The sequence below is a fragment of the Peromyscus leucopus genome, chromosome 17, assembly GCF_004664715.2.
Source record: "Peromyscus leucopus breed LL Stock chromosome 17, UCI_PerLeu_2.1, whole genome shotgun sequence".
Taxonomy (NCBI): domain Eukaryota; kingdom Metazoa; phylum Chordata; class Mammalia; order Rodentia; family Cricetidae; genus Peromyscus; species Peromyscus leucopus.
The window spans coordinates 17,159,920-17,176,314 of NC_051077.1; positions in this window are offsets into that span (position 1 = coordinate 17,159,920).

Consider the following 16,395-nt stretch of genomic DNA (forward strand, 5'->3'; position numbering starts at 1 on the left):
AAACTGGATCCTGCTTCCCTTCTGTCAAATATTTGCCTCATGCCATAGTCATCCTCCCTGTTTGCACACAAGTTGCAACAGCCTTACCTCATTTCATGTTTAGCCCCAAGGAGACTGCTGGGATAGGTTGAGAGGATCATGCAGCACACATCAAGATGCTGTTGGGATGGATTCTAATGAAATGGTTTGGAGTCTGCATAAAATGTGGTCATTATACAGTTTTGAAGTTGATTGAAACATGGACAACAAACCCAGCTTGGTGAGTTCAAGATTTTGGATGAAGCCTGAGAGGTATCTGCCCTGAGAGATAAGATCCACCATGTGTGATAGTCATGCTTACTTTGACTCACATTTGATTCTAGAGAACAAGCCAACCAAACCCTTTACCAGTCACATCAACGGTTTCATTCTTTCAGCTAATCTATATGTGTCCTAACTAACTGTTCAGGCAGGGTAGCTATAGACATGTGACACAAACTATGGACCAAATAAAAAATGCAGCAGGAATCCCTCCACCAGCATTTGGCAGAGGTTATGTGGACTACCAATGCCTAAATCCAATTCTTTTTACTCGGTCCACATAGCTTTAGAGTTGCTCACTCTTAGACCTACCCTGCTAGTTTTCTTGCCAGTACTAATTATTATTATTATTACTGTTGTTGTTGTTGTTATTGTTATTATTTTGGTTTTTCGAGACAGGGTTTCTCTGTAGCTTTGGTGCCTGTCCTGGATATAGCTCTCTAGACCAGGCTGTCTGTCCTCAGACTCACAGAGATCCACCTGGCTCTGCCTCCCAAGCGCTGGGATTAAAGGCGTGCGCCATCATTGCCCGGCATACTATTATCTATTATCAATTTCTCGAAGGCTTTTCTATATTGACTTCACATTCCTATGTCAACTCTTGTAATGGTTCACCCAGGCCCTCCTATTACTTCAACACTGTTTTGTCTATACTAACTAGAGGCTGAAGAAGAATGTACAAAGGAGGACAAAAATCAAAGGAGTTGTCCTGCTATCTTCATAACTGGATGCATTTGTTATATCACCTGCCACTGCAAGGAAGGGCCGAGGGCCAGAGTAGCCATACGTGGCCATTGGTGTTCAAATGGCAATGGTGTGGCAGCCCATGTGTGAGGAGTGGTGTCCTTCCAAGATCTTTCTCTCGGGACTCTGGGGTAATTAGCAATGTTTCAGCATATTTTCTTTGAATGGAATATTTACGTAGAGTAAATATGGCCATTCTTCTCATCCACTTAGTCTGGCAAAACAAATAAGGCCCTCCAAATTTATATGCCCAATTACTTTTAGGTTAACAAGCTCTGAAGTGCTACAAAAATGCTCCCCCAGAGCTTCATTGTGGGTTAATGAAGAATCATCCAGGCTTTCTTCAGGACGATTAGAATAATAAACACCAGGCAGTTCAATCAATTAGACACTTTGCCAGGACCATCACTCACATGGACAAGTAATTCAGACCATTCCCCAAGGAAAACTGGCCTCAGTGATCGCTGCTCTTTGCGAAAAAACAAGGCAAGAGACAGTTAAGAATTATTCTTCCCAGAACACCAGGCAGAGCCTGTAGGAGAGGCTCTTTCGTGACTGTTGCAAGGGAGGTCCTGTAAAAGGGACAAGGAGCAAGTCCTTGGCAGGCACTGGGGATTCTCTCTCCTTTTCTCACAGAAAGAAATCAATGGACATAGTCCTCTTTTCTAAATACAAAAGGATGGGGCAAAGCAGTATTTCAGAGAAATGTGTGTTTGTGTTTGTGGACATGGGAGGGTGGAGGATTCTAGTTTGAATAAGCTGAAAACAAATGGAGAAAAACACTGGATTTTAGAATAGCATTATAGTTTGTTGTTGTTTGCTCATTTGTTTTTTTCTGTGCAGCACAGGCTGGCCTTGAGATTTCATTCCTCCTCAAGCAGCCTCCCCAGTGCTAGGACAATAGATGTGTATCAATGTTTAGAAGCTACTCAGGCGATTAGCCGACTCTGATGGACTCTCTCCTTCCTGAGCAGCTTTGGACCCTGGTCCCCACTTTCTTATTGCACACTATTTTTAAGAAAAGGAAAAAATATATATATCACAAATGCTCTCCTTAAAATCCGAAATACCTCTTAGAATTTAAGATACCCCATGGAGGAGAGAGAAAACATCCTATTGTGTTCCAAAGATTAAAAATGAGGTTCCTTTGGGACTTTCGGCCAAAGCCGAAGCCAGACCTGCTTCTGGCTGGTGGCCCACAGCCGCAGCTCACTGCGCAGACCCGGAGAAGCCCGTCTTTTTGTATCACAAAGAACAACATTAGAGACATCCTCAAATAATCAATATGCAGAGAACACCTTGTTGAGGGATATCCAGCCCCAATAGATACATCTACAACACAACTCCCGCACCTAAGGCTCAAAGAACATGGCAGAAGAGGGGTGGGAAGGTTGTTGTGATTGAGGACCAGGGAGTCGGCTGTGAGATTGTGCCTTCTAGCTGTGACAGGGAAGCAACAGCAGTGAAATCACAACACGGGCGCCTAAATAAGACCTGAACAATCCCAACGCCAGGTGAAGCCCAACATAGATGGAGGAAATCTCACTGGACCCCATCCCAAGATGAAGACTTACAAGAACTTAATTGCTAAAAGAGGAATAATTACCTCCTTAATGCTATGTGGACTTACATGATCCGGGAAATCTCTCGCACACAGCATGTGCTTCAGACCACCGTTTTGAGTTCTAACTCCTAAAGGGTAACTGGCTAGAGCGCTTGCCTAGCATGCAGGAGGGCCTGAGAGCTTGGTCCCAAGCACGGCATGAACTGAGTGTGGTGGCTCATGCCCGCTGGCCTGCATTCTCAAAACTTTCCAGGCAGAACCGGTAGGATCAGAAATTCAAGGACATCTTTGGCTACAAAGTGAGTTTGAGTGTCAGGGCCCCCTGTGACACATGAGATCATGTTCAGTATTAAACCAATAAATAAAAATTAGAAAAGGAAATTTAAAAGTGCTTGATTTTTTTTTTCTCTTTTCCCTTTTCTATTTCTGATACTGGCCAAACCTTGAGCCTATTCTGGTATCCTGACCCTCTGAGGAACCCTGCTGTCCTTTCTTCTGCTTGCAGACCTCATTGAACCTGCCTGCCCTTCTGACTTGAAACTCAAAAAAACGTAATGACTGTCTCATTCTTATCCATCACCCTCATCCCACAAACTGCGGCAATTTACAGCTCACCTTGTCTGATTGTTTTTCTCTCAAACTAAGAAAATTGTCCTGGAGCTACTTTCTGTGTCTTTTTTTTTTTTTTTTTTAATTCTTTTATCTACAAAGTTAAGAACTCATGAGGTGAGCCCATGCTCTTCAGCAGCATACCATGCCTAGCTCTTGTACCTTTCAAATGTATCTGGTATATGCAAATAAGAGTGTCATATTGTTTTGTAAGAACAGGTTTCAGGCACTTGTTAATTTTCTCACACATATAAGGATGATTTATGATAGTGTGTCAACTAATTGCTGATCGTGGTGCTTCTCAAATATAGGTGTGTGCTACCTGTACTAGTGTTCAAGAGTGTTAATATTTTTTTTTTTTTTTTTTTTTTTTTTTTTTTTTTTTTTTTTTTTTTTCATATTGTCATTGTAAGGTCATAATTTAAAACATAGGCCAAACTCTTCTCTCTCTTTTTTCTCTCTTTTTTTTTTTTTTTTTTTTTTTTTTTTTTTTTTTTTTTTCTGCAAACTCTCTGTCTCTCTCTCTCTCTCTCTCTCTCTCTCTCTCTCTCTCTCTCTCTTTCTCTCTCTCTCTTTCTGTGTGTGTGTGTGTATTTGAAAATGTATACAGACTGTTTTCTCAGTTGTCTCACACATACAAAGTCGTCAATTGTGCTGGTGAACTAAACTATACAAACAAGATCATATTGGAAAGGCTAATTGCAATTTAGAATTTGAGTGATTTCTAACAGCTTAATGTGGATATAAAGTCAGACATATATTTTCTCCGGAGTTTAATTATTAGAACTCATCAAGATGGCAGTAGGCTTTCTCCCTTGGCAATGCTCTAGGTATATATTTGTCTTACGTAGGCAGAAGCTAGAGTCACCTGAGCAGAGAAACCTCAGTTAAGAAAATACCTCCATCAGGTCACCTCTAGCCAGCTCTTAATTAATGATCAATGTGGGAGATCCTAGCCCACGGTGGGGAGTACCAGCCCTAGGCAGGTGGTCCTGGGGTGTATAAGAAAGCAAGATGAGCAAGCTATTTGGAGCAAGCCTATATGCAGCATTCTTCCATGGCCTCAGCTTCAGTTCCTGCCTCCTGGCCCCTGCCTTGGGCTCTTGCCCTGACTTTTACTCACGATGGACTGTAAGCTATAAAATGAAATAAAGCCTTTGATCCACAAGTTGCTTTTGTTAATAGTCCTTATTATAGTAATGGAAACCTAACTAAAATATGGAAAAATATTAAGACCACAGTGCCAACTCACTGAAGGAGAAAAGGTTTAGGATAGTTATATTGCTGGCATGCTTAAATGAGAATACTAAAAATAAGTAAATATTTCTTGGGCTTGACAGAAAATAGTGAATTAAGCAATTATTTTTTTTCAAACTTCTTTATTGAGTACCTACTATGTAGTTAACAGTAATCTTGTTAATAAGAAAATATTAGCTACAAACATAATGCTTGGTCATCATGGAGCTTATTTTAACCACTTGCATATGATTCTACTATCTTATAACTTCCTATATTGTATTTTTCACAGTTCTTACAGTTTTTAATGTATTTTCATAGATATTACTCTACTTTGTGGTGTGTTTGGGGCTGCATTGCATGTATGTTCACATATTCCAGCGTATGAATTTGTTTGTGTAGGAAGATGCATGTGTATATGTGTATATGAAGACAAGAGTTTAATATTGGCTATTGTGCCTATATGTTTTTGAGACAAGGTCTTTCCTTAAACCTGCATCCACCAGTATAGCAAGACTATCTAGGGGGTGGGTAGAGGAGATTCCTGTCTCCATCTTCTCAAATGAGGGATTATAGGTACACATAACCATACCTAGCTTTTCTCATGGGGGCTTGGGAGCTGAGTTCAGGTCCTAAAGCTCACATGCCATCACACTGACCGACTGTACCATCTCCTTAGCCTCTCATTGATCTTGAACTTCACAGTAGTTGGTTTTGATTCTGTACACACACGCATTGATCCTCCCCACACCCCTCCTGCCGGTCTGTCTCACAATTTCACAGTGTCACATCACTCAACTTTTTTTTCTTTCTGTCTTCTCCCAGTCTCCAGCATATTTCTCGCTTCTAGGGCTGATTTTTTTTTTCCATACGGAAATGCCTTCATTTACAAATAATTCTAGAGGAATTTTTCTAGCACCAGGAAGGTACCAGGACGCATTCCCAGTTGGTGACTTTATTCTTCCATGTTCAAAGGGACTCAAAGTGGCATCTGAACTGAGTCTTGGGAGGAGAGAAGTGTGGGTGCTTGGATTTTAGAGCCACCACTTCTACAGTAACCCTGGCATTATGAATACGGGATGGAAGATTCATGTTGTTGCTCGAGGCTGTTATTTGAAGCCATCCCAGATTTAATATATCTAGAATCCACTTCATCTCTCTGGCTTTATTATTTCAACATACTAAACTTCAGTGTTTATTTAGACGGCGAGCCGCGTTATTCTTTCTGAGAGCGAGGTCCCAGTCTCAAGAGTTGCAGTAAGCAAGTTGGCTTAAATACAGTATCATATTTTAGAGGCTTCTAACTTCCCTTAGAGTCTGATATATGGATAAAAATCCAGGAATCTGATAATAACTTACAAAGCCATCACTGTACCTTTTTTTTCAAAATGAAGATATGTTGAAAAGGATACTGAAAAGGGTCTTTCTTTGTTGTTAAAAAAGAAAAAGTAGAGAAAAATTACCTTTGCCCTGTTTAGAGCATTTTCTGTATTTCCTCAGTTCTTTTAAGCCTCTGGCAGATTTCCTATGTGCCCTGAAATGGGGCCCAAGAGTGGCACAGTTGAGTAGTCCCCACTTGATTGCAGCCTGTTCTTTTCATGTTAAATGGCTGACCGTGGCACTAAGCTTCATGCCTTCTGTTAGGAGCACAGTTGGATCTGAAGCTAAAATGCTGGTTCCCCAGGAAGCTGGTAATTTCTTCCTAAACTCAGACAGCTAAACAATAACGAATAATGTGTCCATGGTTTGATCTGCTTTGAATTGAGGACCAGGGCTGTTTACCCTACAATGGAACACACAGCAAGATTTTCATACTCCTTTCTTAACCACAGCCTCCCTTCCAGGTTTTTAGACTGAGAAAAAAAAAAAAAAAAAAAAAAAAAAAAAAAAAAAAAAAAAAAAAAAAAAAAAAAAAAAAAAAAAAAAAAAAAAAGAAGGAATTCACTTCCCTCTACTCCCAGAAGTGGGAGCTGGAAATAATTTAAAGTTTCATCTTTAAATTTATTGGGTTTAGGAAAAAGAGAAATTAGATGCAGGGTAATACAACATATATTCGTCTGAGTTTGTCTATTATATATTTTAAATTTTGAGGCAAAAATGAATACATGAATTTCTGCATCCTCAAGACATTTTCCTTAGAGGGAGTAGACAGGCATACTTGATAGTGAAGGTATTCTCATGGACTTTCAAGCCAAAGGTGTAACTTTCAAGGCTTCTTAGTTATCAACAGGTCTCTATAACAAATAATTTATCCTTCTCTAAGAATCAGAGGATGAGGCCATAGGAGAAAATATGCAGTTAAAATAAGAGCATCTGCCTAGAAATAGATACCATTACCAAATATATGCATATTTCATTATTAGGTGGATCTCCCTGTTTGTGGCAAACATGGCCTGCACAATGAGTCCCAGGCCAGCTATGGCTACATAATGAAATCTGCTTGTATAGAAATCTTGGCAGAAATTTAATCTTTGTTTTGTCATCCTGAGGGCAACTCTAAGAATTCAGCTATAAATCGGAAGAGCATAGAATTGAGTGTGCAAATGCAAATTATTTTACTTTATGTATAAAGCTGTTTGCCATTTATAACCACAAAAACCTTGGCAAAATTTGTTTAACACTTTTCTGTCTGCCACCTTTCTGCCACTCTAAGGAAATATCTGAGAAAATCAGTTTACAAAGAGGAAAAAAAACAATTCTTCAGTTTGGGAGGTTTCGGTGCACTGTCAGTTGATCCCGGGCCCTTTGGAGCTGCAATGAGGCAATACAGGAATGCAGGCAGAGCCATAGCAACCCATGCAGCGCTACAGGAGGGCATGGCAGGCAGCTCACCTCGCTCAGGAAGTGAGCAGAGGAGGAACAAGGCGGTAGCATACAGCCTCCATCCCCAGGAATAGGATCACAGGGACATAAGGATGTTTCCCTGTCAAACCACACACTGTAATCTTTGCAGAAGAAGTGAAAGTATTCTAAAAAGAGACAAACTTATGATGCAATGGACCTTAAGGAGTGGGAGTATCCCTAGGTGTCTTATGCTGGTTAAGGAAAAACCTGGTCTCTTCCAGGGGAGGAACTTGCCTCCCAAGGAGATCTATCACACTGTTCCGACAACTTGTCAGACCTCCTTTACAAGACAGACTAGAACCTTGCAACGATGATCATTAACAAATGGGACCACACTGACTAGGACCATTTGGTCGTGAATTCCCTTGACCGGGACCACTTTTTCATGCATACCCTTGACCAGGACTGCTTACCCATGTGTACTCTTGTCCACTTTTGTGTTGCTTGTTACTTTTTTTTTTTTAGTTGGCCCATTGAGAATGAGCTTGTGACAGCTATGAAGTCCCTAAAACTTAAATTAAATAATGCTTAAGGCTGTCATGATCTTCCATATCTCTATGCTGAGCATTTCTTCCCTGGGAAGGAAACCTTTGGTGCCTGGGCCATTGGGGGACACTCAACACAAGCTTCTGAGCACAGTTTTCTTTTTTGAAAGTATAAATGGATCATAGATGGTATGGTTACTTTTTGGCACTTGCCATTCCCCCCCACTCAAGATCAAATAAGTATCTGTTAGTGTAGTCAAAGTTGTGTGAATGCTAAACTTATTAGCCATTATAAAGAACTTACAACAATGTCTGGCACACAGTAAACATGCCAGTTTCTTTTTTTCTTGGTGGTACTTGTGATTGTGGTTATTTTAAGTTTCTTATTTCACATCACATATGTTGTATTTGAATTTTTAGCGTCATTTGGGGGCATATATTTGTCCTTTGTCTCAACAATTTTAAAATTTGCTGGTAAAAATGAATAAGGCTAGAAATATTATCCAAACTTTAGTTTTAAAAAGGTCCATTATGCTTATTTGTGGGTCTTCCACTCAATATTTGAGCATTATTTTATCTTATCATTGGTCTAGTAAGCACTAACCAGGCACCAGGAGATATGTTATATAGCATGCAGCATAGTGACAACAATTATATTCATCCAAAGAGTTTGTTCTATGATGACAGAGTAGGAGAAAAAAGTCAGCTCCCATTGTACCAGTGACGTTAATGTTTAGAACAATACTGTAAGTGTTCTGAAATAGGTGTCTCAAACATGCTTCAAACAGCAGCTCGGGTTTTATCCAACTGTAAAGTGATGTGACAGATATTCATTATATATGCATTATCATTACAAAAACAATACCACTAAAAGTTATCATTGTGGCAATCCTTTGAGCTATACAATCTACATTGGGCTGTTTGGAAGCAATCGCTGTTCTAAGAGCTGGATATAGAGCAGGGTAGATCTAAACTGCACAGCACATGTGCTACTGGAATAGGTATAAAGGCAAATAAATCTCACAGAGAGATATCTCAGTTGATAAGATGCCTGTCGCTCAATCATGAGGACCTGGCTTTAGCCACTAGAATCCATGCAAAAGAGGGAGGCATGGTGGCATGCACTTGTAATCCCAGTGCTTATATACAGAGTTATGATGATGCCTGCAGCTCACTGGCCGGCCAGCCTAGTCTGATTGGCGAGTTCCAGGCTAAGTGAGATAACATGTTTACAAAACCAAAGAGTGTCTCCTAAAGAATGACACCTGAGACTGAGCTCTGCTCTCACATGTAGGTGTACACATGTTCATTCATACACACACACGCACACGCACACGCACACGCACACGCACGCACACAAAACCTTTTTGATATTGGTAAGTCACTAGCAAATCATGTAGAATGATAGGACTGATGTGAGGACAACTTTGCTTAGGAAGTAAGAGGAGTCTGTGAGATGGCTTTGAGATGGTCTGGGATGATGGGCTGAGAGGGCTTCGAGACATTCTAGTAGAGGAGATGTTCTTGTTCATTCTCCCTCAAGCCCTGAATGTGTCATTAACTTTTCCATTTCACTCATGAAGAAAACTCAGTGGTCTTTCTTAATTTGCCCAAATATATGCAAATAATGAACAAAACTCCCAGAATTTAAACAGATTTTTGCCTCAAAGTATCTTCCCCTAATACAAACTTCCTTGGCCAGTTGAGGAAAGAAATCACTTACTTTGACTGCTGCACCTAAGTCTTAACCCTGGGCTGTGGACTGTTTCTCACTCAGGCTAAATCATTTATGTATTTACCTGTTTCTGTTCTCCAGCACTCTTGTTGGTAACAGGCAGTCTGCAGGTGCAAGTTATTGGAGGAGTAGCAAACAGGAAGGTACCTAGGGACTAGTCAACAATTATTTTGACTCTGTAAACCTTCCTCACATTTTGAGCATTTTGAGCAGGGCTGTGAGGGAAGTGAATTTTAAATTAATTTTCTCCTGTCAGGCTGTGTCTGTGATAGATTGGAGAACTCCAGAAACCATCCACATAGCCAGGTGTTTAATAGCTCAGCTCCTTCAGTGTTCCACTGGGGTCACTTTGAATTCTGTTTTTCCTTTTCTTTCTTCTTCTCCTTCTGTTTTTTTTTTTTCCTTTTTCATCCAGAATAGCATGGGGCCTCAACAAGACTTGCAAGCAATTTTGATATATATATATATATATATATATATATATATATATATATAATATATATAATATCCTGCAAAACAGAGACAGTTCGTCTTTTAATAAGCTTAATACCAAGGCATCAGCAGTATTCTCAGTACTACAGCCAAAAATGACAGTTTTATTATCCTTTCCTTTGAAATTGAGAAATTGGTTCAGGCCAACAGCAGTCCTTTCAGCTGCCACAAGGGGGAAAAGGTAAGAAAAAAGAAATGGACTATCTCTAGAGTTTTTTTTTTTTTTTTTTTTTTTTTTTTTTTTTTTAAGACTCTATAGAAACCTCTTATAGGACAGTTCATGTGGCTGTTGTCACTGAATGTCCAGAATGTTTGCAAATGGAAAGAAATATGTTCATGGTTGTGTATGTGTTTGAGATGGAGAGAGAGAGAGAGAGAGAGAGAGAGAGAGAGAGAGAGAGAGAGAGAGAGAGAGAGAGACACCATGTGAGGAAATTTGACTTTGTGTAGCTGAATGTATTCCTGTGTCCTGCCTGGCCCACAGTAAGGACAAATCTCTCTCACCCACCAGTCCCACAGCCACTCAGACCCAAGTAAACACACAGAGGCTTGTATTATTTATGAACTAGATGGCCATGAGCTCAAGCTTATTACTGACTAGCTCTTTCACTTAAATTAACCCATAATTCTTATTTATGTTTAGTCATGTGGCTTGGTACCTTTTCTCAGTTCTGCCTTCACATCTTGCTTCCTCTATGTCTGGCTGGTGACTCCTGACTCTGTTCTTCCTCTTCCCAGGATTCCTTTAGTCTACTTGTCTCACCTATACTTCCTGCCTGGCTACTGGCCAATCAGTGTTTTATTAAACCGGTGTACAACAGCATTATCCCACAGCAACTTTGAGTATTCAACAGGCTCAGTAGCTTTGACAAACATTATCCGTACATATTAAACTGTATAATCAACCTGGATATCTGTGGTCCTAGTGATAATGAAAGAGTCTCACAAAATATAACTCTACAATGCTATATTAATGATGTCACAATACTTGACTGTTTTTATTTTTCCTGCTTTATTAAGATACAATTAAAAATGATATATTGAAGCTGTGAAAGGTTGTGATATGGTGTACCTAGTCACTGTGCAGTAAACACACAGACAGGCTATTTATAATACCCATTATCTCATATAGTTGCTTTATAATTTTTATGAAGAAAACATTTAGCTTATTCCTTTTGTTAATTTGTAACTATAAAGTATGATATTGTTAATTATAGTTACCACGACACACACTTGATTGTTTGGAGTCATTCCACCCTCCCCTAACTGAGTATGCACTTCAAACAATGCCACTTATTTCTACCTCTTTCCTAAGTCTCTGGCAAACATCATTTTAGACTCTGTCTTAGGAATTTTGCTTTTTTAAATTTTATGTCAAATGAGATCATTCAGTATTCTACATCAAGACCAAGTAAAGTTTGTCTCTGGCATGAAAAGATAGCTCAATATAGTCAAATAAGTAAATGTGATATACTACATTAATAGCATGAAGGATAAAATTCATAGAATAAGCTGAATATGCACAGAAGAAAAAAACACTTGAGATTCAGCATTCACTCACAATAAGAACTCTCAACATGTTAGATATAAAAGGAATGCACTGTAGTGCAACAGGTTACATATAACATCACACTCAATTTTGAAAAGTTAAAGTCTTTTCCTCTAAGATCATGAACAAAACCAGCATACTCATTTTAGCACTTCTTTTTAACACAATACCTGAATCTTTATGTAGGCAATTGAGCTAGAAAAGGCAGGAACACATATATCATTGTGTGACAATAATAACTTGATCACATGTGTATGTATGGATGTGTGTTTTCACACACACACACACACACACACACACACACACACACACACACACACGCTCACTGAAATGAAAAAAACTCCACCACAAGAACTTTAGTACTGATAATTGAATCCAATACATTTTCAGAATACAAAATAACATACAAAAAAAGATGGGGGACTAGAGAGATTGCTAAGTGATCAAGAGTAGTGGCAGCTTCTGCAGCAGACTGGGGTTTGGTTCACAGTACCAACACGGTAGTTCACAAACATCTGTAAACCCAGTTCAAAGGGATCTCATGCACTCTTTTGTCCTCTGGGTAGATACTAGACCCATATGTAGTGCACATGCATACATGTGGCCAAAACATACACACAAAATAAAAATACAATGAGCCTTAAAAATAAATAATGAGATGTATTTCTGTCGAGTAGCTACAACATCGAGGAAATATATTAATAATCACAATTCTAAGTCTATGAAGCATAATAAAGTGACAAGAAATAAATCAACATTTTTATGGTCAGCAAATGTACCATGAATATAATAGGAACATGACTGTATTTCAATACATGGATAAGATATGAAGAAAGGGAAATCCCTCTACACTGCTCGTGAGAATTAAGTTTAATTAATTATTATGAAAAAAAAGTATGGTTCACAAAGTTAAAAATGGAATTATCATAGGATCCATCAATCTAACTCTGAGTAAAAAATCCCTATTAGCATGGCTCTGACAATTTTAGCTGACACTATATTTAAGTCGTTTAGAACTCAGAATATTAAGGTGAATCATATATTGTCAAACTGTTTAATAATCTCTACACATCCGAATTCAATGTGCTGTTACCCACAGCAGCCAAGATAAGGAGTAAGAAGTCAACAAAAGTATGCATCAATGGAAGAATACAGAAAGCAAAGGTGATGTGCAGGAGGCTACACATGATCTTCTATTTAGAATCCTAATGGCTTCACACAAAAAATCAACTTTATGTACTAGCAAAATTATCACATTGATTATTCATATTAATTTGAATACTGATAGTCATATTTAAATACTATGAAATAATATCTTGCAATGTTATTCTGAATAGTGTTATCCAGTCTTAGAAAAAGGATATTCTGTCATTTTGACAACATTGATAACCTGGAAGATATCACGTTCAATGATACAAGTCCGTCCTAGAGTATAGATATTGAACTTTGGTTTATTAAAATAATTAGAGTTTTTCTAAGATAATCAACTGACAGGTTGCAATTCACATTTCCCCCAATTGTTCAGGACCTGGTAATTGCAAACTTGAATAATCCATCTCAGAGATGCCTTGATGTGAACATGAATACACATCAAGGTAAGGATTGATTGGTAAGGAGAACCTATACTGGGGTGCACATCAACCATGATATCTCCAAAGATACAGAAGTGGGATATCCCAGTCACTGGTCTTGTGTGCATTGGTGCTTGACAAGGAAGGACAATTACCATGTGCTTCTCCTTTAGCTTGCATTCTCCGATGTCAAACTTAGAACACTGTTTGCAAAAGAAGTTCATCTGCCCTTTAGATGGGAGTGTGCAGTTGCAGATGCCTGAGTTCTAGGCATGGTCCCTTCTTCAGATTACAATTCGGATGACAGAGAAAAGATTTCCTATTCAGTTTCTCCCCTAAAATGGTTCCACAGTTTGTCACCATGAGCGATTATTTAATAATTTTCCCCCAGGTATCATACTTTTGTTTTCTAAATAGTACATTCTGGAACTGAAAAGGGTTTAAAATTGTGCATTTATTTAGATCTAGGTAGAGAACTGAGTCCTAGTGAGGCATGAATCTAAACTATAAAGAAACTTTGTAAAAACCAGTTAAAGTTGAGTTTTCTTAAAACTATTTAGCTCTTTCTTGTTGCTGTTATTTCCACTAAATGGAACCCAGGATGTAATTCATAGCTGGGAAGTCTTGAATTTTAAAACAGGAGAAAACATTATCAATGAGATAGAGAACTGGTTGTGTTCATAGAAGAGTAGGCATCAACTTCAGTCTATCAGCAGGACAATGCATATGAACAGTCTCAGTTCTGTAATGTTAGTATGCCCACAGATGACATTTCTTTTTGATACCATATTTACATTACCAGTTTTCATATTAGTAGGTATTTCTTATCTTTAAAAGATCTAAGATAGTTTATTCAAATATTACATTCAGACACCCATTTGGTATGGGATATAGAAAACCATGAGCTTCAAAACCTGATATATTTAGATTGGACTCCCTGCTTCGCAACTCTGTATGATCTAAAAATTAGGAAGTAGAGAATATGTCTTCAACTGGGATCAGACAGGTAAAAATCTCAATACAAAGTATTCTCTTACTTCACCAAGCTGCTAGAAGATAAATCAGTCACCTTATATTCATCAATTCATTCACTCACTCATTTATTCATTCAATTATCTCCTGTGAGGGTCAAGAGAACTTCCACCACCGAACTTCATCACCAGTCTCAGCCATCTATTTTCCTATTCCTTGGTCTCTACTCTCTCATCTAGGGAGGGTCTGGCAGGTATGTGACACACTGTATTGACAAAGTACATAACCAAGCAAGCAATCAGCAAAAGCCACTGCAGTCAACATCCTTATGCCCTACCAACTGGCTGCCTTCCAGAACTGCTTGCTTGCCCCATAGAGGCATTTATCTGGCTAGGTTCACATTACCTAGGTTCACAGTGCCCTCTTGCCTCATCTCTGAATGTCGTACCTTGCTAAGACAGTTGCCATTTTTCAAGTACAAGTTAAAATTGTTAAAGTGTAGACTCCTGTGATGGTCCCAAGCAAAAATCAGTGATGTATCTGTCACACTTCCTGGTGTCATGTTGCCTGTGTGAATGCAGCAAAGTCTATCATGGATGACTGTTTTGATATAGAATGAAATACAAAAAGAGGTCCTCAAATCCAGAACACAGATATTTGTCTGTGGTGGTATTGTGTTTCCCAAAATATTGTGCACGCTAATAAACTTATCTGGGGTCAGAGACAGAACAGCCACAATATTAAACATGAGGATAGGCAGTAGTAGCAAATGCCTTTAATCCTAGCATTCCAGAGGCAGAAATCCATGTGGATACAGCCAAGCATGGTGACTCATGCCTTTAATCCCAGAAAGTGAGCCTTTAATCTCAGGAAGTGATGGTTGAAAGCAGAAAGGTATATAAGGCGTGAGGACCAGAAACTAGAAGCATTTGACCTGGTTAAGCATTTGGCTGGTAAGCATTTGGCTGGTTAAGCTTTTAGGTTTTGAGCAGCGCAATTCAGCTGAGACCCATTCTGGATGAAGGCTCAGAGGCCTCCAGTCTAAGGAAATAGGACCAGCTGAGGATCCGGCGAGGTGAGGTAGCTGTGGCTTGTTCTGGTTCTCTGACTTTCCAGAATTCACCCCAATAACTGGCTCAGGTTTGATTTTATTAATAAGAACTTCTAAGATTCCTGCTACATTTGTCTCATAAATGTCCCCTTTTGTGGAGTCTTCTAATACTCAGACTATAAATTCTGAGTATAAATATTTGACAATACAAACGAATCAGAAAACCAGTATCGTTTTGTTTGCTATCATTTGAATCATGATTTCTCAGCAATGTTGATGGACTTGAGGCAGTCCATGGACATAACTCTATTTACTTCAGTAAATTTGGATTTCGGTCTGGGTGGATATGTTGTGTAAACTCCAGTGTCTGCAGCAACAGGGATGAAGGACCATGTTATGCCAAATACTACATTCTCCAGTCTGTAAATATTTGACGCTTTGGTCGTGAAAGCTGACATAGCATTGCAATCAATTAAACAAACAAGGTACAAGGGTACTATTGACTGGGAGCACAATGCTTTGGCAAATCTGGGCACTGGAGTGCATGTGTAAATAAAGAATTATATCTCGCTTAGCCTCAACCATTTATGTATTCAAAATAAGAGCTTAGTTTTTTCTATATAATGCTCTGTCATATACTATCTGCCAAAAGACCATCATTTTAAAAACTAATTTCTAACATTGAATTCTGCCAAATATTTAGTGTTACATTGTGTACTGAATTTTTATTTATTGATTAATCTACCTTCTCTTAAAATTTGAGTACCTGTTTTGTCTCTTCCATCCTTTTGTCATATTTATAAACTGATTTTTTCCTATGTACAAAGGTATTGCTTATGATCTTCTTCAATTGTTGGTCCTGACTGCATCCTTGGGCACAATCACTCCATCAGTGACATCACCTTGCATAGAGGAAAAATTACATGGATAAATGAGAGAAAGGAATTAGTTTCCTTTATTCTGCTACTTCTGTTTGCAGTATAAGATACAGCCCTCTCTCTGGACTAACAGTTTGCCCATATGTAGTAGAGAAGTTTGATATAATATTTTTATTATTTTTGTAAACTTCATACATGCACACAAATGTATTTTTATCACATTTATTCTTTATTTCTCCACCTAACTCCTCCCAGATCCAATACACCAACCCCCATCCCAGCTTCGGGTCCTCTTCACTTTGTAATCTAGTGATTTCCATTTGTTCTGTCTATACACTCATGGGTATGGCACCATCCTATATCAA